Source organism: Thermobia domestica, chromosome 2 (assembly GCF_964235325.1).
Source record: "Thermobia domestica chromosome 2, izTheDome1.hap1.1, whole genome shotgun sequence".
NCBI classification, from domain to species: domain Eukaryota; kingdom Metazoa; phylum Arthropoda; class Insecta; order Zygentoma; family Lepismatidae; genus Thermobia; species Thermobia domestica.
In genome coordinates this window covers 51,157,380-51,184,036 of record NC_137455.1, presented here as the reverse complement: position 1 = coordinate 51,184,036, position 26,657 = coordinate 51,157,380, and the positions used below count along the sequence as shown (strand labels likewise).

General features: G+C 35.8%; 8 non-coding genes across 8 annotated transcripts; 4 read left to right on the top strand and 4 right to left on the bottom strand.

Moving 5' to 3' along the window:
- The first annotated feature begins 2,608 nt into the window (after positions 1-2,608).
- Positions 2,609-2,680, top strand: TRNAP-UGG (transfer RNA proline (anticodon UGG)). Its single transcript has one exon. It is a non-coding gene; the product is annotated as a tRNA-Pro (tRNA).
- Positions 2,681-4,018: 1,338 nt separating this feature from the next.
- Positions 4,019-4,090, top strand: TRNAP-UGG (transfer RNA proline (anticodon UGG)). Its single transcript has one exon. It is a non-coding gene; the product is annotated as a tRNA-Pro (tRNA).
- A 319-nt stretch (positions 4,091-4,409) lies between these two features.
- Positions 4,410-4,525, bottom strand: TRNAL-CAA (transfer RNA leucine (anticodon CAA)). The gene is made up of 2 exons: positions 4,488-4,525; positions 4,410-4,455 (listed from the first exon to the last, which is right to left on the bottom strand). It is a non-coding gene; the product is annotated as a tRNA-Leu (tRNA).
- Positions 4,526-6,122: 1,597 nt separating this feature from the next.
- TRNAR-CCU (transfer RNA arginine (anticodon CCU)) lies at positions 6,123-6,195 on the bottom strand. Its single transcript has one exon. It is a non-coding gene; the product is annotated as a tRNA-Arg (tRNA).
- Positions 6,196-11,127: 4,932 nt separating this feature from the next.
- On the bottom strand, positions 11,128-11,199 carry TRNAP-AGG (transfer RNA proline (anticodon AGG)). The gene has a single exon. It is a non-coding gene; the product is annotated as a tRNA-Pro (tRNA).
- A 5,223-nt stretch (positions 11,200-16,422) lies between these two features.
- On the top strand, positions 16,423-16,494 carry TRNAP-AGG (transfer RNA proline (anticodon AGG)). Its single transcript has one exon. It is a non-coding gene; the product is annotated as a tRNA-Pro (tRNA).
- Positions 16,495-20,165: 3,671 nt separating this feature from the next.
- TRNAR-CCU (transfer RNA arginine (anticodon CCU)) lies at positions 20,166-20,238 on the top strand. Its single transcript has one exon. It is a non-coding gene; the product is annotated as a tRNA-Arg (tRNA).
- Positions 20,239-25,960: 5,722 nt separating this feature from the next.
- On the bottom strand, positions 25,961-26,033 carry TRNAR-CCU (transfer RNA arginine (anticodon CCU)). Its single transcript has one exon. It is a non-coding gene; the product is annotated as a tRNA-Arg (tRNA).
- Positions 26,034-26,657: the final 624 nt, after the last annotated feature.

Genomic DNA, 26,657 nt, shown 5'->3' with positions numbered 1-26,657 from the left:
CATTTATTTAGAATTTCGTCTGCAGAGGATTGTGCGTGTCTACGCTACGAGGTTCTGCTGCACTGTGAAATTTGATTATGAAAGCCATTACTAGAACTATGAGGAATGTTCCAACAATTTTGGATAGTAAACACAAACAACATCATAATATGTAGGTTTTAAAAAGCGAATAGAAGAAAATAGCGATTGAAATGGGAATATCAGAAAAGTTATTCACATTTATTTTGAGAATTATACTGTAGCTTATTATTATATATAAGTCAGTGGCGGTTACAGGGAGGGGCTTTCGGTGTTAATTCTGTAAATTGTGGAATTTCTATAGAAAAACGGAATCTACTGTTTATCATATCTATGCTTAAACTCCACGCCCCCACCCCAATTCCGAGATTAATAAAAAAAAGTTTCTTCTAAATTCGTTACTGATATAAAGTAAAGAAATACCTGTAATAAGAGACACGTATCCATACGGAGAAAACGTCGAATAATGGAATTGCAGAGACGAATCCTTATTTGCTGAAGTTAATACTCCCTTCACATCGAAACCAGAGGATTTGCCTTTTTTTTTTTTTTTTTTTTTTGCAATTTTACTGAGAAATTATTTCTCGCCTGACTTCTGAAAGAGCCCATTTGTTCAAAGAAAATTTAAAAAATGTTCAAGTCTTTGATTTATTGATAGAGATGGACGAGAGATGAGACTCAAATATTTTTGCGAAACAAGAGACGAGACTTTGGCATTTCTCATATCTCGTCTCGCGTCCATCCCTATTTATAAATTGTTTGGTACTTTCAATTTCAAAATATGGTTTCGAAGTGATTTTTATGCACTGATGGAATAATTTCACACGCGTCACAGTAACGTTTCTCCTCAAACTGAGAAGTTACAACAAGGGTGCGACCTCCTCGCTATGTGCGGCCTTCATCCCTCGCGATCTAGACTTCAAGGTAGCTACAGAGACTTAAACCTCGACTTCGATCGCGATATCTCTTCGGTATGTCTTTATCCTTAGAAGATCAAGAATATAGGTATACATCTTCTAGTTAATTGTATTTTTGCATATGAACAGTACAAGAATAAATAAGCGATCTCTTCCAACAGAATAAAAAGTAGCAGTTATTATTTGCAAGAACGAAATAACTTTTAATGCCATATAAATTTGTTTTTCGAAAACTACTCACGGGAAGTTCTGGAAGATACAGGCTATTAAGATTGGTGTGGTGCGATTAAAATAATGCTGTTGACGTGTGCTACTTTCAAAAGTAAGAGAAGACATCAAAATTACAATACAGAGGTCTCCAGCTGCAATCACACACTTTTCCACCGCTCTGCCGACGATTTGTATGTACGGCAAAAGAAATTTGGAGCCTGGGACTCGAAGAAGTCCTTAACCTCACATTACACCGCCCAGTCATCGAAAAAGTTCTTCCCTCGGAAGAAGTAATTGAGACACCAGAGGAGATGGTACTCAAGGAAAGGCATCACTTGGGGTGAGGAAGGGATTCATTGAGCGACATGTGGGCGTGCAACATCAAGATATCATATATTGACCTATATTGACTATTGTTCAGTGCTTGCGAACATGCTTGTGATGCATTTCTTGGATATCAGCACTGTAAATACCCGCAATGGTGGTTTATCTTCGCTGGAGAAAGACATGATAGATTACTCCACCATAAACCACCACACCTGCAATAATACCTGCAGATGAAGAAGTGGTTTTGTAATCCGTCCTGGACTTTGATAACGATCAAATCACGCTGTATAGAACCAGATAAAGTTTTCGTCACAAATCATAATTCGATGCAGAAAATTCTCCCGGTTATTTGGTACACTCAGAAGTTTCACATTTATGTATAGCAATCCTTGTTGGATACCATGTTATGTGGCTTACATGAGTCCATTTTTTTCCACGTTACTGACTTCGCGCAGCTGCCGAAGCACATTAGTATGATGTAAGCCTAACTCGTATTCAATTACATGAATACATTTCCGAGAGTCTGCTACCACTGTATTCCTGAGAAACTCATCCGAACATCTTGTTAATTGGTGCTTGTGGGACTCATTATTCGACGTTCTATTACCGGTATGCTTTAATATAAATCAATTTGTATATATGAAGTGTTTATTCATCACTTCCGCCACAAATGTTTGGTGATGTTTTTCGTAGTAAGATGTGGAATTAGTGGAAATAGTGGAAGACGTGGAAATAGTTTTAAATTTTAGTGGACACAGTGAAAATATGGTAACCCTGGGTTTGGCAGTGCCTTCAGTTTGCAAAAGGTCCGCATCCTTTATTCATTCATATTCTATAGGTAGTAATCCGATTATGGAATTCTTTCACCGAGGATAGTTTTATTGCAGATAGAGGTAAGTGGAGAATATGTAGGGCTATCTTATGTGAATTCTGAAAATAAATGTGACTGAGATCTGTCAAACACAAATGAAAAAGGAGTTCTTAAAACAACTAATAGAGGACACTGAAATAGCAAAACATGACAACCATTATCAGGATAACGAAATGTACTGTACTGGAACACATGGCACAATTTTTCTTCTTGCCCTTAGAAAGTTCTCAACAGATAAGTGAATAGCAAAGTTAGGTATGTAACTGGCTCGTTGGTCTAGGGGTATGATTCTCGCTTTGGGTGCGAGAGGTCCCGGGTTCAAATCCCGAACGAGCCCTTAATTTTAAGCTTGAAGTCATATACACTTCGAATCATGATGGTTCTCTATCATTAAGTCGTGTAATGTATTGTTTGTAAGTATGTGCGTTCTGATAATCGGAAAATTAGTTTTGTTCCAAGCGAATGTCATGGGAACAGGGACTCATGCATGGGCGTTCAACTGGGCCGAAACCACTTCCAAATCTCAACATATATATATTAGAAAAAATATTTCGTTTTATCAAATAAAATGGTTGCAATTGCATTATCAAGTTATGTTATTAAAAAGTTAATTTTGGAAAAGAACTTTCTTTTAAATATTAAAAACTTGTCAGGAGTGGGATTCGGAAAAAATTTAAAAATACATAGTTTTCACTTCTCAACATTTGCATATTAAATACTGGAAATGAACTCTGTGATTGACATTTGTCAAATACAGTAAAAGCAAATTTCTTAAAGGAACTAATAGAGGGTAATGACATAACAAAATATGACAGCCATTTTCAAGATGACGAAACGGGTACTGTACTGGAAAACGTGACACAATATTTCTTGTTCCGGTTAGAAAGTTTTCAATAACTCTTGAACCACCTGACCGATCTCGATCAAATTTTCAACATAGATGACGTTCGGGCCTGGAAAAAGTTCTGTCATTTAACTTTGACAAAGCAACGTACGGGGAGAGAAGGCATAAATATATGTAAAAAATAAATAAATAAATAAATAAATAAAATAAAAACGAAAACGACTGGCTTTGGGACTTTATCACTATTGAACCACCAGACCAACCTCGACCAAATTTTCAACATGGATGACGTTCGGGCCTGGGATGATATTTATCTATTCATTTTGACAATAGAACTTAGGAGAGAGGAAGGAAGGAGTTACAAATAAATAAAACTTCATAACTATTGAACCAAACGATCAATCTCAATCAACGGGTCACAGTGGCTCAGTGGTAGAGCGTTCACTTCTGGTGCTAGGGGTCCCGGGTTCGATCCCAGCCCCCGCCAAGTGAACTTTGTAGTGGACAAACACCGTGTGCGTGGGTTTTCTCGGGGTACTCCCGTTTCCGCCCACTTTCTTCATTCCACCATTTCATTCATTACTTATCATCACCGTCTCCTTTAGCCTAGCCGGCATAATCCTGGGACGTAAAACTCAAAGATTTCATTTCATTTCAATCTCAATCAAATTTTCTAAAACAACTAATACAGGACACTGGCATAGCAAAACATGACAACCATTATCAGGATAACGAAATGTGGTATTGTACTGGAACATATGACACAATTATTCTTCTAGCGGTTAGAAGGTTTTCACTGGATAAGAGAATAGCAAAAGTGTAAATGTAACTGGCTCGTTGGTCTAGGGGTATGATTCTCGCTTTGGGTGCGAGAGGTCCCGGGTTCAAATCCCGGACGAGCCCTTCATTTTAAGCTTGCAGTCAAATACACTTAGAATCATGTTAGTTCTCTATCATCAAGTTGTGTAATGTATTGTTTGCTAGTATATGTGTTAGTATTATAACCGGAAAATTCGTTTTGTTCCAAACGAATGTCCCGGGAACAGGGGCGCATGCATGGGTGCTCTACCGGGTCGAACCCACTTCCAAATCTCAACATATATATATTAGAAAAATTATTTCGTTTTATCAAATAAAATGGTTGCAATTGCAATATCAAGTTAGGCTTATGTTGTTAAAAAGTTAATTTTGGGAAAGAACTTTCTTTTAAATATTAAAAACTTGTCAGGAGTGGGATTCGAACCCACGCCCTCATAAGAGGACCAGAATTACTCAGGACCTTTAAACAGGCAAGTTTGCACTTGAGTCTGGCGCCTTAGACCGCTCGGCCATCCTGACAACGTCTCCAATGCCTTGTTGCACTTCTATTCGCCATGCATGACGCCTTCAATGTCTCATGGAGAGCATAGAAAATATGTGTCAAACAAGTTCATTATTTCAGTTGAGAAACGGTGATTCTCTAGAGTTCGTAGAGATTCATGGGCAGCGACTATATTGGGGAGAAGGCTAAACACATTGAAATTTGCAAAACAATTGAAATGTTTTGCATGGCATATTTGATAGCAAAAAATAATAATTGTGCTAATTCATCAAATTGAAGTTCCAACCAACTACACATCAAAGGTGGAGATTATATTATTATACACGTTGATTGAATTGAAATGAACTTCATTTCACATTGGCAAACCATGACAAATTTCCAAACTATGTAGTAAATTTACGTTATAACTTTCCTTTGCAGTAGAGGAATAATGTCAGAGATGGAAACTATTTCTAGAATGCTGATGAATTCATTCAAAAACATTTTTTTTTTCATCTTTTACAATAATTATTATATATGGAATAAATTGAAACCGGAATTATATTAGGTTCCAACTGGCAGTTTGAGTAGGCGAATAAGGAGATGAGAAGGATGATATTTTCAGTATTCTCTATCCACGTTAAAATGCACTTTCCCGTCTTCTATTGCCGTTTCTTTTGTATGATGACAGCCATTTTCAAGATGACAAAACTGGTACTGTACTGGAACACGTGACAGAATATTTCTGGTTCCGGTTAGAAAGTTCTCAATAACTCTTGAACCACCTGACCGATCTCGATTAAATTTTCAAAATAGATGACGTTCGGGCCTGCAAAACTTCTTATCATTTAACTTTGACGAAGCAATGTAGGGTAAGAGAAGAGGGAGATATACCCAAAAAAATAAAAATGAATGTAACTGTCTTTGTGACTTCATCACTCTTGAACCACTCGACCGATCTCGATCAAATTTTCAAAATAGATGAGGTTTGAACCTGGGATGGTATTTATCTATTCACTTTGACAATAGAACAGAGGGGTGGGGAAGAAAGGAGTTAAAAATAAATGAAACTTCATAACTATTGAACAAAACGATCAATCTCGATCAATTTTTTAAATATAGATGAGGTTCAGGCCTGAGATGTTTTTTATTTCACTTTGACGGTAGAATGCAGGGGAAGGGGAGATTATATAAAAAATAAATAAAACTTAATAACTCTTATACCACCAGATCGATCTGGATCAAATTTTCAACCTACGTAATTTCAAACCCGAGATGCTTTTAATCATATCATTTTGACGGTGTAACTTAAGGGAGGGGAAAAACACATTTAAAAATAATCGAAAATGGCAACATTAGTGTCGAATATATAGTTCTTGGGATCGCTGAGACGAACAGCGATGCCACTTAAATCCAAATTCAGCCCCGCAACTTGGGTCATGGGGAAAAGGTTACATATCAAAGAGCGCTTTAGTAATATTAAAAAGTGACTGACTAACGGAATATATTACTATTTCTTTCTTAGTTTAACCCAGCGGAGCGGGTAATTGATGCTAGCATAAAGTAACAATAATATCTGTTAGGAGTAGAATTTTCTTCATTGGTGAATTATTGAGAAATAATAATAAAAGCAAATACCCCTGGTGGGATTCGAACCCACAATCCCCGGTTTAGGAGACCGATGCCTTATCCATTAGGCCACAGGGGCTACGTACGAACATGACTCACACGTCTACTTCTAAACTTCACTGAAGTTAGCAGTCGCTGGAACTCTCGCTCTAAATTATCCTGAACTCGTGCTTCCCGCAGGGGCGGATCCAGGACCGACTTCGGGGGGGGGGGGGCGGTGGGTTGTCATAATGCTACTTTTAAGGGCTCCAAACTCTGGGATGGATATTATTTATATATAAAACAAGAAAGTTTCCTGTTCTGGGGGGGAGGTGATCGCCCGGCTTCCCGTTTTTAGCCAAAGTTGAGCTCACGCAGTCAGTGCACTCACTACTAGTGAAGATTTGAAAAATACCAAAAGTAAAACGAGTGTTGCCAGTAAAATATAGGAAAGTTAGTCAAGGGAATGGGTTCAAGCTTCGGTGCATGTTGTTAAATGCTAACTGTTTACTTTTGCATAATTCGAACTCTCCTTGTGTGTTATATAATATTGGTAATTTATTATATTGTGTGGTTTCCAGTGTCGACTACCCACGCTAATCTTATTTCTTCATAATGGACATCATACAACTGATTTATTAGCACAGGCTACTTACATCAATCACCAACATTCTAATCCATAATATTGATTACTAGTGTCAACTAACCGACACCTTTCACATTTTAAAATAAACTAACAGATACAAATGAATGGCCTATATCAGGGCACACAATTTTACAGTTAGACGCAGACGCCAATCCAAAAATGGTCCTGGATTACATCAGGGCGTAAAATTTCAAAATTAGACAATTAGATTCAGGATAATCAATTTTGAATTGGATAATTCATATACATGTTAAAAACTATTTTACCTTAAGACTTCACGTTTGTGTAACGCTCTCTCTCTGCACGGAAGTACCAATTGTTGATAACAGTTTTCTGAAAAAAAGTCCTCAAGTGAAGGGCCATTAATGGAAATTGAAAGAAAGTCTTGAATTGGAAGGACGTGCAGAATATTCCAGTTTCAACTAGTAAAGAAAACCTCTCCTAATTGTGAGTGATGTACTGTAAATCAGCATACTCAACAACACACTGTCTCTTGACTGACTGGGAATCCCATTTTGTCTTCTAAACATACCCGAAGTTTGTGAGTCGATGCATGATTTCGATCCATTCATTGCTTGTGTTACATAGGGTGGTTACATTACACTTTGAACAGATAAAATTTTCCGATAGTTTAAATCAGGAAGTATTTCCGTTTTTCTGTTAAGCGGATTCAATTTAACACAGATGTATTACAACTCACGTAGAAAATTAAACTTCCTTAGAGCGGTAAACACAAAGTAGACGCAATGACCTTGAAACATTTTTTTTCCCAAATACGGTACAAATGATACAACTCTTCAGTATGATCATATTCTCCAGACACTTCTAGTAGCTTGGGATCAACGTTTGTATTCCGATCTCATAACAGTCAGTCACCTGAAAGTGGAACCAGCGTATGACGGCCATCTGCAATTGTCTATCACTATAAAAATACTTGAGGGGCGCGGTGGCTCAGTGGTAGAGCGTTCACCTCTGGTGCTTGGGGTCCCGGGTTCGATGCCAGCCCCCGCCACCAATATACTTTGTGGTGGACAAACACCGTGCTCGTGGGTTTTCTCGGGGTTCTCCCGTTTCCTCCCACTTTCTTCATTCCACCATTTCACTCATCTCTCATCATCACCGTCTCCTTTAGCCTAACCGGCATAACCGTGGGACGTAAAACTTAAAGACTGTATGATGGGCGGTTATACTGGTGAAACACTTTCCAGTTGAACGACTGTAGAACATCAATTGCCACCCACCGTACAGGATCTTGCTCCGAGAGACTTTTGTGTCTTCTTACACCTTAGGACATTCACATTTGGTAAGCATATTGATAGTTATGAACGAGTGTCATATGCTGGTCCCAATCCCAGACGGCTGACTGTTATGATGGCGAAATACTAAAGTTGGTTCCACGGTATTACAGGCGAAATATTATGGCGAATATTTCGATCCATTCATTGCTTGTGTTACATAGGGTGGTTACATTATACATTGAACACATAACATTTTCCGATAGTTTAAATGAGGAAGTCTTTCCGTTTTTCTGTTAAGCGGATTCGATTTAACACAGATGTATCACCATTCACGTAGAAAATTAAACTTCCTTACAGCGGTAAATACAAAGTAGACGCAATGACCTTGAAACATTTTTTTTACCCAAATACGGCTCAAATGACGCAACTCTTCAACATATTCTACAGACACTTCTAGTAGCTTGTTATCAACGTTTGTATTCCGATCTCAAAACAGTCAGTCACCTGAAAGTGGAATCAGCGTATGGCGGCCATCTGCAATTGTCTATCACTACAAAAATACTTACCGGACAGGAATGTCTTGAAGTGAAAGAAGACATAAATACTTTCGGAGCAAGATCCGGACTGTATGATGGGCGGTTATACTGGTGAAACACTTTCCAGTAGAACGACTGCAGAACATTAATTGCCACCCACCGTACAGCCCGGATCTTGCTCCGAGAGATTTTTATGTCTTCTTACACTTTAGGACATTCACATTTGGTAAGCATATTGATAGTGATGAACGGCTTTCATATACTGGTTTCAATCCCAGACGACTGACTGTTAGGATAGCGAAATACAAAAGTTGATTCCACGGTATTACAGGTATCTGAATTGTTATGGCGAATATGTTGTAAAGGAGTGTTACTTACGCTGTATCTGTGGCAATAAACGTTTCCATGTCACTGTGTCTTCCTTGTGTTTACCGCCCTAGGTGAATTTACTTTCTGGATGCGCCTCGTTTGTGAAATTATACTTGAAACTTAATGAAACAGTATTGCTTCTGCTATAGGCCTATGCCGGTTTACATGTACCCCAATTTCGTGTCTTCAAGTTTCACCATATATACATTCAATATACAGATGCAATATAGATTCAATTATTTCAATGACTTTAATTTTACGGTATACAATTTTCTTAGAATTTCTGCGATGTGATAATACTATTTAAAGTGTATGACGATATTTAAATGTTTATTTTTCTTCTGTAACTAATGCTGAACGCTAGTCAAAATCTAATTTATTGCGTTACCTGAAATTTTGTTCTAAAACTACAATTGATTTTATTAACCTTTATACTGCCAGGACTTTGCTGCTATGTTAAAAAATATTAAAATAAATAAAAATCATTCTATGCTTGTAGTGAATTTACATGAATACGTTAATTTATACTAAGGAATATTTATGCATACGTTAACTGTATGCCGTTACTTCCTTCAACTTGTCAGTACATCCTGTGTGAGCGCGTGTCCTCCCTCACTCCCATTCCATTTGTTTAAATTCCCCAGTCAGCCCCACCTGAAGCGGAATAAAGCTCTATGCACAATACGTTGACGCAAACCTTATATAATGGTGCTGTCTTCTTTAACATGTTGGCAACGCTTTACCATGATGACTTGCTTTATGTGATCAGGTAACAAAGGGATGTGAAGTGGCTATGATGTTTCAGAAAAGTAGTTTCGTGAAATTTACTGTCATCGACATTTGTTTCTATTGTTTTTGGTATTTTGATTATTTTATCTAAATGGTAAATAAGTATAAAACTTAATTGTACTTATATTATTTACAAATGAATGTTTTCTAATAATATTTTAATACTACTCACTGTCATTAATGGCGTAGGAAAACGAACACTTTGTGTCGAAGGCGCGAAAGGTTGACATTGCGACGCCATCGTTAGATACAGAAACAAATATGTAGAACGACGGTGAAGAAAATCTGTGATTAAATAAGCAATCGCCCACAGTGTTGTAAAACTAACTACAGTATATAAATGTTTTTAATGGTTAACGCAGTCTCACGACGTGAATGTTAAGGTGAAAGTTAGTGAGTATATGCCAAAATAATACAACTTACCTAAAATCAAGTGAGCGCATATCGTGAAAATCTATTGCGAACATGTTTGATCAATAAGAAAAATCTATCTTCGCAGTCGATTACGTCAATATTTATGGTAAAATAGTGAAAGTAATGTGAAAGACATCCATTTGTTGAACTATCAATTTATCGTACATTAAGTGATTTTACCGTAAACTTCACAATGGAAAGACGTAAGTTGAAGTAACCCGGAAAGAGCCTTGAAATCATCGTCGGAATAAGAAGAGTAAATCAAAAGGATTTCTTCTCTATGGAATTTCACTAAATCCCCTGAGATCAATGTGTGAAGTGGTGAAGTGTTTAGTGAACAAACGTGTGCTGAGTGGTCGTGCACCACTAATCTTGATATCGGCCGGCAATAAAAATATAATTCAATTTTCAATTAACTCTTTATCTTTTTTATTTTTCTATTATTCTATATTAAATGGGCTAGAACTACAATATATTGAAATCTATGTAACAATAGAAGTATACTAGTAAAAGATACACGTAAGTAAGTGTGGAATGTAAATTACCTACTGATCAAGTAAAATTTATCCTATGCATTTATTTTGTTTCAGTTATCTTTTCCACGTTTCTTACATAAATCATTACAGAAATTCTTATCATTTTGTGTTGGTATTCATACATACTCTGTACGCTTCAATGATTGACGCATCAGGGATGGTGGGTAAGTACGAAAGCAACCTCAGCACGAGTTCATCTTGGTTTACGATTCCATTAAGAGTTGCATTTAACTTTTGTTCTAACCACTGCCACCTGCAGAGTTAAGTATGTGTTCTTACTGACCACTAAATCCATTTTGGATACAAAAATTAACAGCTCGAACATGGAAAATCGAACCCGGCCGGTCATACCTGGAGTAGACGAATATATCATCATTCAACGGTGGGTAATAAGGGTTTATAAATAGGAATCAAATTCATTTGGTTTTCCATTAAACAAGTCGAATTTTGTGATACCTATTTATTAAGATTTGATATACATAGTTACTACGTGTTTAAAATTTAGGGCTCGTCCGGGATTTGAACCCGGGACCTCTCGCACCCTAAGCGAGAATCATACCCCTAGACCAACGAGCCAGCTGCTAGCTTGTTTATATTATTCTTTTTTATTAAAAGCGAGTTTCCTATTTTTGAACGAGATAAATTGTGTCACGTTTTGCTACGGTATTTTCATATTTAATAGCGGTTGCCTTCTTTCACTCTGTTAATGCCCTCTATTATTCGTTTCGAGAACTAGTTGGAAAAATCATAGCCTTTACTTTCAGAGTTGATCATGTGAACACGGGAAACAATAGAAATTATGAATTTTCTTTATCACTTTTTGTCTCTTTAAAGGATCGAAACAGATACCCTACTATGGCACCTGAAATGCCCGCGGCTGAGTCAACACTTACAAGTTAGAAACATTTTGGCGGAACAAGACAGGAAAACCAATCCGGCAGGAGGGGGAGTAGAAATGACATGCCAATTCCAATGTGAAAACCCTCTGTGCAGCACAAATGAAAAAAAAAAAGTCTTATCAGATCCCCTCGTTTGCTTGCTTGCTTCTCAATTCTTGGAATTCTAACCCGAAGCTAGTCAGTCACGTGATGTGCAAAGCAGAGAAATTCTTCGTTCATCTCTTCCCCACCGTACCGTTTACGAGATAGGATGTACTCATAACTGATAGATGACACTTATTATTATTATTATTATTATTATTATTATTATTATTATTATTATTATTATTATTATTATTATTATTATTCAAACTAATGAAATAAGGAACTTCACACTTACCCGTCCGATTTTCAGATTTTTCACCTCAAATCGTTAGTTTAGGTTAGTTGCTAAAATTATTATTTTCGAAAGAGTTCTTTTATACTAGAAATAATTTAGAGAGAGGAGGGATAGTGTGAAGTTGTCCACCCATGAACAATATCCATATAGTTATACTGCATTATATAACTAGTTGCTCATCAGTTTACGCAGTTCTGAAGCTGTCTATCTCAGTTTTGCAAAAGTAAATATTTTATTTGACAAATATGTTTGAGGACCAAGTGGCATGTAATTATAATCGTACTTCTTCTCTTTAATCAACATCATATTCGTATACATCGCTCATTGTCATGATATGTATCATCATAATTAATTCCACATAATCTCTAGTCCATTAACAATAATTTATTATTATATTGTGCTAAAGATCGAACAAAATGACATGCACAAATTTTATACGTACCATGGAATATTTCAGAACGAAAATGATTCTCACATGTGAATATTATTATATTATTTAATCGTCAACATTATTTATATCTTGCTTACTGTCCGATCCCAATTGACAAATATTATACCTACGTAAACCAAGATTTCGAAGATAGACCCCCCCCCTGGTATGGCGTACGGTTCACGGGTATCCTTGCGAGCCACTGTTCTTAGCACTCTAATTTATTGAAATAACTTACAGTACAATGGTACCCTTATTTGGTTCACAGTGAGAGAGTATTAAATGTAATACAATATTCCGTCCCAGTCTAAATAGTGAGTCAATATATTAGATTGTATATAGAAACTGGTAGGTACTGAGAACAGATGCTAAACAACGAAAACAAAACATAATTAAAAACCAGAGACAAAAATAATGTAAATATACATTAAATAATAAGTAAAACGAATATAAAGAGTTATCTACTAACATACTCCAGTAACACGAAGCTTATATATATATATATATATATATATATAATCTTACCTTTCATCATGCTGTCTTGAATCTTCAGCGGTTCCTTGTTCTTGATAACATGGAAAAGAATCATCAACAGAAACAACAACTTCAGTTTTGCGACGTTTAGCTGCAGCTCGAGCAGATTTTGAGCGCTTATTTCGTTTTCTGGTTTTTGATAAAGGTCGTTTACGAGCCATTATGTATTTGCAGTATATCAGCTCACGCCTGATTGGTAACACCTTCAACTCGTTAGCTACACTGCGAAATAGGTGATAGTAGGACCTTGTAGTTGTAGAACATCCCGTCGAAAATGCGAGTGGCGCTAGCGTACAGATGTTCCTTTTAAAATATTAACACTTTGTGCATTTATTCTCGAAATACATAAAGTACGTTGGTAGTACATGATGAAGTATAATATCGAGAGGAAGAAGACACTTCAGTGTTTAGAACGATATATAAATGTTGAAGATCGCTGACCTCTTTCGACAAATATAAGTGATCAAAAAACGGATTTGCGCTGTGGTGTGCAGTTTAGTTGCATTTTTTCATTCTAATATCTAGTTCTTAAGATAATTAAAAGCAAATCAAGCTTCAAGAAAAATTTAATACCATTTCATTCTAATCAATAATAATCAGGGAATAACATATTCAAGTTTTGGAACGAAATTTTTATTAATTATTGCTCTAAATTGGAACAAATTTTAATTAATTATTAATTAATTATATAAGCGCATATTGATTATATCAACATAAAATTAATCATTACTACTTTTAAATATATTGCTATAATGTTATATACTCAGATCATTTCGATAAGTTGCGTTTTTTAGTAATTCTGAGTAGAGTGCCAACGCCCTTAAATTCCGTGATACTACAAAATAGCATGAATTATCATTTCTGAGGTGGAAATTGAACGAGTGGTAACAGTGTTATTGGAATACAAAGAGAAGTGTTAGGAATGAAAGTAAATGCTACTTGCAGTGGTCGAAGTAAGATGGTATGCCATACCGCCTATTGTTTTTTAGTTATGGAGACATACCCTCTCTGGTTTTTCAGTGACCAAAACATACCATCACTGGAAAATGGATGCTAATATAGCTGTAATAAATCCATTTTTGTGCACAGGAATTAACATATAGCTTTGCACTTCAAATATTTTATTTCTTATGTAGAAATAATTTCTAAGTTTCCAACACCGACATTTTTGTTATCTTTTCTACCTTTTGTTTTTTAAATAAGGTGTCTACAAAGATTTTCAACCCTTGCTCCTATACAAGAACTTGTCGTGTTGGTTCAGTTAGTAGTAGGGGCGCGGTGGCTCAGTGGTAGAGCGTTCACCTCTGGTGCTTGGGGTTCCGGGTTCAGTGGCGGATCTCGATGATAAAAACAGGGGAAGGGGAATAACCAGAACCCGTCTATGATAGGTAAATTATGAATTTATTATAAACTTCTAAACCATATTAATAATAGCTTAAATTATTTTTGTCATTCAGAAACTGAGGGACTTAAGCCCCCCAACCAAGGGCTAGATGTGCCACTGGTGTACATTTTTATAGGTTGACTAGCAGCGTTCACCCCGCTTCGCTGCGGTCACCCCGGAACGCAATAAACTTTGTTACTTAGATAATTTTTACTTTTTCGCTTTCAAGTGATATGATAAAAACCATAGAAGATTGCACTAATGTTAACATTATATCGCCTGTCATTTATGTTAACCCGCCCCGCTTCGCTGCGGTCACCCCAACCCGCCCCGCTTCGCTGCGGTCATCCCGGAACGCAATAAACTTTGTTACTTAGATAATTTTTACTTTTTCGCTTTCAAGTGATTTATAGCGCCTGTCAGTTATGTTAACCCGCCGAGTCACAGGGTCATGCGGGTTGCATATAAATACGTTTATTTTTATACCTATGATGAACTAATAACAAAGGATTTGTACGTATGGACACCTGAATGGTCAATTATCTCAAGACACTGGTAATTGAAAATTAAAGTGATATGATAAAAAACATCTAGGGTCCACATCCTAACAACCCCCCAAAAATGAAAGAAATCGGTTCAGCCGTATTAGCGTGATGAGCGGACAAAGGATTTTTTGTACGTATTGACACCTGATTGGTCAATTATCTCAAGACACTGGTAATTGAAAATTAAAGTGATATGATAAAAACCATCTAGGGTCCAAATCCTAACAACCCCCCAAAAATGAAAGAAATCGGTTCAGCCGTATTAGCGTGATGAGCGGACAAAGGATTTTGTGCGTTCTCTTTTATATATATAGATTTGTGTAATGAAGTCAATTTTCAAAACAAATAATACTTTCTTGAATTTGAAAAATAGTTTCTCAATCTGGGCAGTGAGGCCATTTAGAAACAAGATTTAGTAATTCGTAAGAAAAACAATAATAAAATGTCTCGTTCTGTTTTATATGACTTCCCTCACTAAACGGAAATTTCAAAGATAAGAAATAGTTTCTAAGAGACGGTGTCCTTGATACACAGATAAGAAATAGTTTTTCAACAGATTTTTGAGCGTGAAGGAAAGCAATGCCGACCACTAAACAAAATACTCCACTTAGAAGATGTTAAATTCAGAGTTTTGTTTCTTTTCTCACAAGATTTCTAAATTGAATGTCTACTTTTCAACTGTCACTTGTCATTAATTAATGGACATCTCGTTAGTTATCACATTCTTAACGTTGATTTTTGCTTTTACATTTCATTAAATAGAATCATACGTTTTCAGCCTTCTTGTATAAATAAGCGTTAAAAGTGCACTGTGCTGGCTTTCGATACACCACTTAAAGGAGGTCTAATTTCGAATCAGATTTTCGAAAACATTAACCCACACACTGAATTCCTCCGATCGGGTTCAAGTTTGGCATGGTGGTCAGAGCTGTAGCTAGAGATTTCGGCGCCCAGAGAAAAATAGAATTCGGCGTTACTTAAAATCACTGTACCAGGATCTTCTTTTTTTTTTTTTCTTTCTTTTTTCTTTTTACATATAAAAGAAGCGGGTTTTTAAGTAAGAATTAAATTAAACAATTAGTTACTGCACATAAAAATGGATTCATTAAAGGTATATTAACATCCATTTTCCAGCGATGGTATGTTTTGGTCACTGAAAAACCAGAAAGGTTATGTCTTCATCACTAAAAAACCATAGGCGGTATGGCATACCGTCTCACTTCGACCACTGCAAGTAGCATTTACTTTCATTCCTAACTCTTCTCTTTGTATTCCAATAACACTGTTACCACTCGTTCAATTTCCACTTCAGAAATGATAATTCATGCTATTTTGTAGTATCACGGAATTTAAAACTTATCGATCCTTTAAAGAGACAAAAAGTGATAAAGATAAAGAAAATTAATAATTTCTATTGTTTCCCGTGTTCACATGATCAACTCTGAAAGTAAAGGCTATGATTTCTCCAACTAGTTCTCGAAACGAATAATAGAGGACATTAACAGAGTGAAAGAAGGCAACCGTTATTAAATATGAAAATACCGTAGCAAAACGTGACACAATTTATTTCGTTCAAAAATAGGAAACTCGCTCTTAATAAAAAGAATAATATAAACAAGGTAGCAACTGGCTCGTTGGTCTAGGGGTATGATTCTCGCTTAGGGTGCGAGAGGTCCCGGGTTCAAATCCCGGACGAGCCCTAAATTTTAAACACGTAACTATGTATATCAAATCTTAATAATTATGTATTACGAAATTACATAGCGCAAATATATTGTTTATAAAAAGAGTACTTTAACCAATTTTCGGCTTGTTTAATGGAAAACCAGATGAATTTGATTCTTATTTATAAACCATTATTACCCACCGTTAAATGAGGACATATTCGTCTACTCCAGGATGTCCTGAGAAGTTGAAGGAAGTAACGGCATACAGTTAACATATGCATAAACATTTCTTAGTATAAATTAACGTATTCATGTAAATTCACTACAAGCATAGAATGATTTTTATTTATTTAATATTTTTTTCTATAATATAAATAGGACTTTACATAGCAGCAAAGTCCTGGCAGTATAAAGGTTAATAAAATCAATTGTAGTTTTAGAACAAAATTTCAGGTAACGCAATAAATTAGATTTTGACTAGCGTTCAGCATTAGTTACAGAAGAAAAAATAAGCATTTAAATATCGTCATACACTTTAAATAGTATTATCACATCGGAGAAATTCTAAGAAAATTGTATACCGTAAAATGAAGGTCATTGAAATAATTGGATCTATAATGAATTTGTATTTTGAATATATATACAGTGAAACCTGAAGAAACGAAATGTAGGGTACATGTAAACCGGCATTTAACAGAAGCAATACTGTTTCATTAAGTTTCAAGTATAATACCACATATGAGGCGCATTCAGAAAGTAAATTTACCTACGGCGGTAAACACAAGGAAGACACAGTGACCTGGAAACGTTTATTGCCACAGATACAGCGTAAGTAACACTCCTTTACAACATATTCGCCATAACAATTCAGATACCTGTAATACCGTGGAATCAACTTTTGTATTTCGCTATCCTAACAGTCAGTCGTCTGGGATTGAAACCAGTATATGAAAGCCGTTCATCACTATCAATATGCTTACCAAATGTGAATGTCCTAAAGTGTAAGAAGACATAAAAATCTCTCGGAGCAAGATCCGGGCTGTACGGTGGGTGGCAATTAATGTTCTGCAGTCGTTCTACTGGAAAGTGTTTCACCAGTATAACCGCCCATCATACAGTCCGGATCTTGCTCCGAAAGTATTTATGTCTTCTTTCACTTCAAGACATTCCTGTCCGGTAAGTATTTTTGTAGTGATAGACAATTGCAGATGGCCGCCATACGCTGATTCCACTTTCAGGTGACTGACTGTTTTGAGATCGGAATACAAACGTTGATAACAAGCTACTAGAAGTGTCTGTAGAATATGTTGAAGAGTTGCGTCATTTGAGCCGTATTTGGGTAAAAAAAATGTTTCAAGGTCATTGCGTCTACTTTGTATTTACCGCTGTAAGGAAGTTTAATTTTCTACGTGAATGGTGATACATCTGTGTTAAATCGAATCCGCTTAACAGAAAAACGGAAAGACTTCCTCATTTAAACTATCGGAAAATGTTATGTGTTCAATGTATAATGTAACCACCCTATGTAACACAAGCAATGAATGGATCGAAATCATGCATCGACTCACAAACTTCGTGTATGTTTAGAAGACAGACTGGGGTTCCCAGTCAGTCACGAGACAGTGTATTGTTGAGTATGTTCATTTACAGTACATCACTCACAATTAGGAGTGATTTTCTTTACTAGTTCAAACTGGAGTATTCTGCACGTCTAGGCTCGAAAACTATCGACAGTGCATTTGGGCTAGAAATAGTGAATTAAAGCACCATACGCCTTCCAGTTTGTGAAATTTCGTGCTGATGACACAGCATTGAAAATTAACCATCTAGCCATCAACCAAGAGCATGTACTAATGTGCTCCTCAGGACCATCGTGGAACTGGTCACCAGGAAAACTGATCGTATATACAATTGCAGACAAGCTACGCATACACTATGCAAGCTTCGTCGTTCTGCGAATCTGCGCAATCGGTAAGTGAAAGTAGGACTCTTGGCTACCACATGAGGTGACACGGATGAATAAGTATCACGGTCTATATGTGTGCAAGGGGGTACGGTGCCTCAGTTGTAGAGCGTTCACCTCCGGTGCTTGGGGTCCCTGGTTCGATCCCAACCCGCACCGTGTGGACTTTGTGGTGGACAGCCACCGTGCTCATGGGTTTTCTCGGGGTTTTCCCGTTTCCTCCCGCTTTCACCATTTCATTCATTTCTCATTATCACCTTCTCCTTTAGCCTAACAGACAGAACCATGGGACGTAAAACTTAAAGATTTCATTTCATTTCTTACATGTGTACATGTGAGTGTACGGAAAAACCAGGAAGATTTCCTGCATTGTATTATTATTTAAACATGGAGGTCATTGTTCTAAGCAAACGAGTAACAGACCGAAATTTAATCCCAAATTTCGACTGGTTAGAATCAACGTAGGAGCAAAAGGAAGTGTTTTCCATAATCTGCTAGCTCTGAAGTATCTTATGGCGCAATAAGAAAAATCAATGGGAATGTCCATTGTGTATATATCGAATTATATCTCTTTCGAATTGTCATTACATGATCTTTTTGAACGATGGACATTGCATTGCATTTCAATCGCATTTTGTTCAATGTTTTGGTTATTACTTAGCAACGAATAATAATCCTTTACTCTGAAATTAATAAAGAGTGGTTCAATGGTAGAGCGCTCATCTCTAAGCCTTGCGTTCCTGCCTTGATCTCAGCCCTCACCAACTGGACTTTCTGGTGGAAAACACCAGGTTTTCTTAGGGTTTCCTGTTTTCCACTATTTTCTTCAATCCACCACTTCATTCATTCTCATCATCACCGTCTCCTTAGCCTTAGGTGCATAATGAAAATAATAACGCATGTTTGATTTTTTTTTTTTTTTTGTTTTATTAGAGTTTAGTGCTCCTTTTCAGAAATGAGGGTGTATGAGACGTGAACCCACATTGTAAGGTGGAATTTGAATACCGCAATACTTTCAAATTTCGAGGCTATTCCATCGCCAATCGAACCCGGAAACCCATACACTAGTCATGAGACCAGACATGAGAGCGTTTCAATGCATTGTTGTAATTTTTATCTTGCATCTTAGACTGAACAAGACATATGATACTGGCGGCCATCATTTTTGAATTGGCGTCTACATCTAACATTGAATTTTGTACCTTTATATAGGCCATTCATTTGTATCTGTTAGTTTATTTTTAAAAATGTGAAAGGTGTCGGTTAGTTGACACTAGTAATCAATAGTATGGATTAGAATGTTGGTGATTGATGTAAGTAGCCTGTGCTAATAAATCAGTTACATGACGTCCATTATGAAAAAATAAGATTAGCGTGGGTAGTCGACACTGGAAACCACACAATATAATAAATTACCAATATTAAGTAACACACAAGGAGAGTTCGAAATTTTAATCTCCTTTAAGCAAGATATTATGCAAAAGTAAACAGTTACTATTTAAAAACATGCACCGAAGCATGAACCCATTCCCACGCCAAAATTTCCTATATGCCACCGGCAACACTGGTTTTACTCTTGGTATTTTTGAAGTTTTCACTGATAATGAGTGGACTGACTGCGTGAGCTCAACTTTGACTAAAAACGGGAAGCACGAGTTCAGGATAATTTAGAGCGAGAGTTTCAGCGACTGCGAACTTCAGTGAGGTCCGCAAGTACACATGTGACTCATGTTCTTAGGTAGCCCCTGTGGCCTAATGGATAAGGCATCGGTCTCCTAAACCGGGCATTGTGGGTTCGAATCCCACCAGGGGTATTTGCTTTTATTATTATTTCTCAATAATTGACCAATGAAGAAAATTCTACTCCTAACAGATATTATTGTTACTTCATACTAGCATCAATTACCCGCTTCGCTGGGTTAAACTAAGAAAGAAATAGTAATATATTCCGTTAGTAAGTGAATTTTTAATATTACTAAAGCGCTGTTTGATATTGGTCATTTCGGTCATATATATATATATATATATATATATATATATATATATATATATATATATATATATATATATATATATATATATATATATATATATATATATATATATATATATATATTCTCCTCCCCTTGACCCAAGTTGCGGGGCTGAATTTGGATTTAAGTGGCATCGCTGTTCATCTCAGCAATCCCAAGAACTATAGATTCGACAATAATATTGCCATTTTCGATTAGTTTTAAATGTGTTTTCCCCTCCCTTAACTTACACCGTCAAAGTGATATGATAAAAAGCATCTCGGGTTTGAACTTACCTGTATGTAGGTTGAAAATTTGATCAAGATCGGTCTGGTGGTTTGAGAGATATTAAGTTTCATTTATTTTTTATATACTCTTCCCTTCACCTGCACTTTACTGCCAAAGTGAAATGATAAAAAGTATCTCAGGCCTGAACCTCATCTATATTAAAAACTTGATCGAGATTGATCGTTTTGTTCAATTCTATTGTCAAAGTGATTAGATAAATACCATCCCAGGTTCAAACCTCATCTATGTTGAAAATTTTGTCGAGATCGGTCGAGTGGTTCAAGAGTGATGAAGTCACAAAGACAGTTACTTTCATTTTTAATTTTTTACATATATATCCCTCTCCTCTTACCCTACGTTGCTTCGTCAAAGTTAAATGATAAAAATTTTTCCAGGCCCGAACGTCATCTATTTGAAAATTTGATCGAGATCGGTCAGGTGGTTCAAGAGTTATTGAGAACTTTCTAACCGGAACAAGAAATATTGTGTTCCCGTTTTGTCATCTTGATAATGGCTGTCATCTTTTACTATGTCAGTGACCTCTATTCGTTCCTTTAAGAACTCTGTTTTTATGATATTTGACAAATCTGAATCACAGAGTTCATTTCCAGAATCTAATATGAAAATGCTGAGAACCAGTGGCGTAGCAATAGAGTAGGCATTGCCTACGGGTGCAGGGAGTATCGGTATATTAGGGGGCGCGTCAGTTTTTTTTAAATGAAAAAGCAAATATATAAATGGAGCCCTAAGTTTTCACGGTCTTTATTTCCGAACATGGAAAGAATAAAAATTCCTGATCACTTCGCTATCAGTTTATTACATTTGCGTATCATATTATTGGCATTGCTGTAAACTCATCGCGGTTATAGCACTGTATGATTAAGAAATTAATCCCCCTGTATTAATACGATATCAGTCCTATATTACATGTACTGAGTTTACTACTTTAAATAAAATTCTCCTGCGCAACATGCTTCAACAGTAATGATAAATTCTATGACCTATAAGATCTTGGTTAAAACGAGTTAAATGTGTTGCCATGATTATGAGGTTCAGTACAATTACTACGTACCGCGGCTACACAGAACCAAGCACAAGCAAAAAGGGTCACACAAACCGGGCAAGTGCCTGGGTCGCCGACGTCAGGGGGCGCCCAAACGAGCACACCATAACAAATTTTCGAACGTATTTTCTAATATCACTGTAATAAAATGTTAAATACAGGCTAGGAACAGGTGGGGGTAACAAAAAGACACTTTGACTGGGTGAAAATTTTGTTCATGAATTGGATATCCCTGATCTGATAAAACAATTTGCAGAAGCAAAATTGAAAAAGAAACACTTCTGATTTTGTATATAATTTGTTGATTTAAAAAACTGAAAATAGAAAATTGCTTATAAGTGGTTTCACAAGATTTTATTGTTTACTTTGTAATTGTGTTAAATCGTAACATATTATAAAGATATATTCATTTGAAATCCTTCTGGTAAAGAGGTTGATACATTACTGTGCATTTAAACCACCATTGCAAAAAAGTCCGAATTTTACATGAGTGTTTTTTTAAAAAAGACACTCTGTCCAGTTTACTTTTTTAAGACATACCACAACGATATGAAAAGAAAAACGGTCAATACGTTCCAGTGATAATTTTCGGTTTATGACAGTTTCTGCGAATACGCATAATTATAGATGGTCAGGCATGGGGCCTATCGATAGGTGAGGAGCGCGCTACTAGGAATTTTCCCTACGGGCGCCTAAGATTATTGTTACGCCACTGCTTAGAACTATGTATTTTAAAAATTCTTTTTAGACTTCCAAACTATGCTCTGCATAAATATAGGAAATCTTGCAGAACGGCTATGTCCCTTAGCCTATCGATCAAAGAGTATTAGAATAAAAATGGTAAGAGACAACGAGAAATGGTTGTTTGAAATTGGTCCGCAAGTAGACCTAATAGAGATAAACCATTTTTGGTTTGAATCTTGATCACCAAAACCAAAAAATTAAGATCCACAAGAAATGGCTTTCTTATATAATCATTTCCAACTTCATCCCTCTACTTAAACAAACCGGAAGTGGTGAAAATCTTCAATTATTTTCGGTTCCAACACTGATTAGCCAATGTGCTACAAACAATAGATAGCGAGGAGTTTTATTGGCTTCTGAACCCTAAAGATAAGTTCTATCTCTGAATATTATCCCTCTCTTGGTCCCAAAACCAGTGGATATATAACTACGGTATCCAATTTGAATATTAATTGCCGCAGAAAGAAACGGTAATAGAAGATTACAAACTGCTTTTTAACGTGGACCCAGTGACCCAATATAGATTAAGTATCATCTCTTTATTCTTCTACTATTAAAAAAATAATATAACACAATCGAAGGGGAGCCTTATCGATCTGCCTTCAGTAGTTAAAGAAATCCTTATTATGAAAGGAAAGCATCTCAGGCTTTGAGTAACGTTAATTATTAGTAGTGAACAGTTGCTGCTCCGCAGCGTGCTTGCCAGCTTTACTTATGCCAATACCTAGGTAGATGGTGCTAGCATGTAAGTAATTTGTAGATTTTAAACTATCGTGACAATTTAATTGTAGCTTATATACTGCAGGTATATATGAAAAGAAAGGGAAACAAAGTTTCAGATACAACTATAAGAAAATTATTCTCAACGTCTTAATTTATTTATTTGCCTGTTTCATTAGCTTACAAAGCATGAGAAATTTTCATGTAAGCATTACAGTTGTCAGAAAGAAAGAAAAAAAAACATACAATATAGTATTATTATTAATTTCACAGGATCAAGAGTCTTGGTTTGTTGGCTAGTTGAGTTTATAACATTTCTCTTCTCATTCGACAACATAGAGAATTGTTACATCAAATAAAAAGGTTCAGGACATCGCTTCTCCAGATTCACCTTAGATTGGAATCCCTAACTGTGAAAGGTATTTTGTATTACTAGGCGTTGTCTTTAAGCATAGCAGGATTATTCGACGTAAGCATAAAGTAAACTGGCCAGGAAGTGTGCAGTCACATAATATAACATCTACATGTACAAGGGCGAACATCAAAATAAGGTCAACAGAGTGATTCATTAAGTACATCGGATTCCACACCAATCATTATTTTATTCAGTTCGGCATAACATCGGCTCGAACTTGAATTATTATTTATACGTGGAATCCACCTGTAATATCACTAGTCGACTCTCATATATCTCCTTTAGCAATCCACGTTAGGAAATATATACACATATCTACACTACTTCAGGATTCTATAAATCAAAAGAACAACAGCTCCAACGTCAAAACCTAATTTCCTTACTTGCATTTTATTACGCCTGTGTATAGATATACCAAAATAATAAGATGATCCATTTTAAGGTGAGGTAAAGAAGAATAAGTTGAGGGGACCCGTAACTAGTTTTACTCACACATATTTATTATTATCTCCATGTCACAATAACATTATTTTAACTATATCCAGTCGTTAACAAACTAGATCCATTATAATTTTACTTTTTCTAATCAACCACAGTATATCTCTTTCCTTCTTTTCTTCGAACAAGTTAGAACATAGTCATAGTCATAACATTCTACATAGGTTTGCAATTATTAAAAGGAAACATTAAATTATACCATATGACAATATTCAAATACATGATAATATTCATAAGTAAAAAGGAAAGAGATTTTATAATAATTATAATTTTTAAATGTTAAAAATAATCCGAATCTATATATTTATAGCCTTTTTGCATATAAAACATCTTTGCCACAAAATAAATAATTCTACAAATTCTTTTTTTTTTTTTTTTTTGTCATAGAACTATCTATTTTAGGAGATGAAAACTATGTTATTTGTTAAAACATTAAAAACGTCTGTAACTAACAAAGTCTAAAATTTTGTTCCGTTACAAGTTGACAGTCCCTTTTCAACATCAAGGCTATTTGAGATGTAGATCTGGAATATACCTTAAAGTAAACCCATAACAAAGTAAAAGTATAAAATACGCTTAGTAATATATAGTCAAGAATTACGACTAAGTGTAAGACTTTATTTATTTATTTATTTAAGTATAATATTTCAGAAAGAAGAGGCAGATGTCAATGAAAGAACATCTAAAACTGAACCAAAAAACATATTTGAGGACAACAATTAATTATCTTTGTTAGAGGGTAACTTCCCGTAAGTAGTTTTCAATAAAATCGAGGAAAACGGATTTTTATGTCACTAAAAGAACAATATCTCGTTTTTTGCCAATAATAACTATTAGTTTTTATTCTATTGGAAGAGATCGTTTATTCGTCTCTGTGCTATTCATATGTAAGAATACAATTAATTAGAAGGTTGCGTATTATTAGTCTTTTGAAAGTTACACAATTCTCCTAAGAGTAACACAATAGTGATTCGCATGCTTCTAACACTGAAAGTAGTGTTAGTGGGTTTTCTCGGGGTGCTCTAGTTTCTTCCCACCTTTCATTTCTCCCATTCTTTCATCATCATTCACTTGCTTTAATCATCCGTCTCCCTTAGCCTAAACAGCATAATCGTGATACGTTAAACTGAAACATTTAATCATTTTTCACATGCTAACAGTGACACAAATACTTCTCATAGTGATCCATTTGCTCATAACAGCGACACAAATACTTCTAATAGTAATTCATATGCTCATAACAGTAACACAAATACTTCTAATAGTGATTGATATGCTTATAACAGTGACACAAATACTTCTCATAATGATCCATTCGCTCAGAACAGTGACACAAATACTTCTAGTAGTGATCTATTAGGACACAATTAGTTTTAATCCACATGCTTCTAACAGTGACATACATAATTCTAACATTCATGGAAAGGATACTTTTAAAAACGGCAAAGTTTAATACTAACCAGTCGACTGGGATGATGTGTGGTCAGCAAATTGGTTACTTTTAGCGTTAATTCTGATTTTCATGACTGGAGAGCACTACTTCTTGCTTCATATGACTCACGCATTGTCTTTATGACTCCCGACAAACACCAATTACACATGTAAAGCTGATATCTGATTACTGATCAAATAAGGTGTTTTCATCTTGCTGATCTCAATACAGTGGTAACTCTTCACGATTGATGGGTTGTAAATGGTTTATATACGCCATTCATTTAAATTCAATATAGAAAATAACATTATGAGCAAGATAACATTGATCATTGGTTCATCTGTGAGAAATAATAAAATATTAATACCCCTGGTGGGATTCGAACACACAATCCCCGGTTTAGGAGACCGATGCCTTATCCATTAGGCCACAGGGGCTCCCTTCAATTAGACCTAATCACTCTACATATTCCACATTCTCGCTCACTAACCTCCCAGGAAAAACTTGTCAAGATCAAGTTATACGTCATGAATACATCATATCGTAATTCTAAGCTGAAATTCATAAACCCGGTTGAGAAACCATAGTTTGAAATATACTACTCTAGGAAATATATTATCTTTTGCTATTGTGAAAAGTATTGAATATATCTAATCTTACTTCAAGTGACTTAAATATTAAACTGTTGTTTATTTATTGTTTTGTCCTTAGTGTTTCGTTTATACTAATTAGAAGTATTTGTGTCATTGTTAAAAGCATATGGATCAGTATTACAAAGTATTTGTGTCACTGTTAGAAGCATGCGGATGAATATTAGAAGTATTGTGTCACTGTTAGCGGTGTTATGTCACCGTTAGGTAAAGACATGCCGAAGGGACCTCGCGATCGAGGTCGTGGTTTAAATCGCAGTCGTTACCTCGATACTTTCACAAACGCAAGAATTCAAATGGGTAAGCACAAGACGAAAATGTGTGCTACATCGAGACCTAGAGGTCGACCGCGAGGGTAAATTAGTGGTCGTGATGAAAAACAGCCAAGTTTGTTTTTACATTGATGTTCAA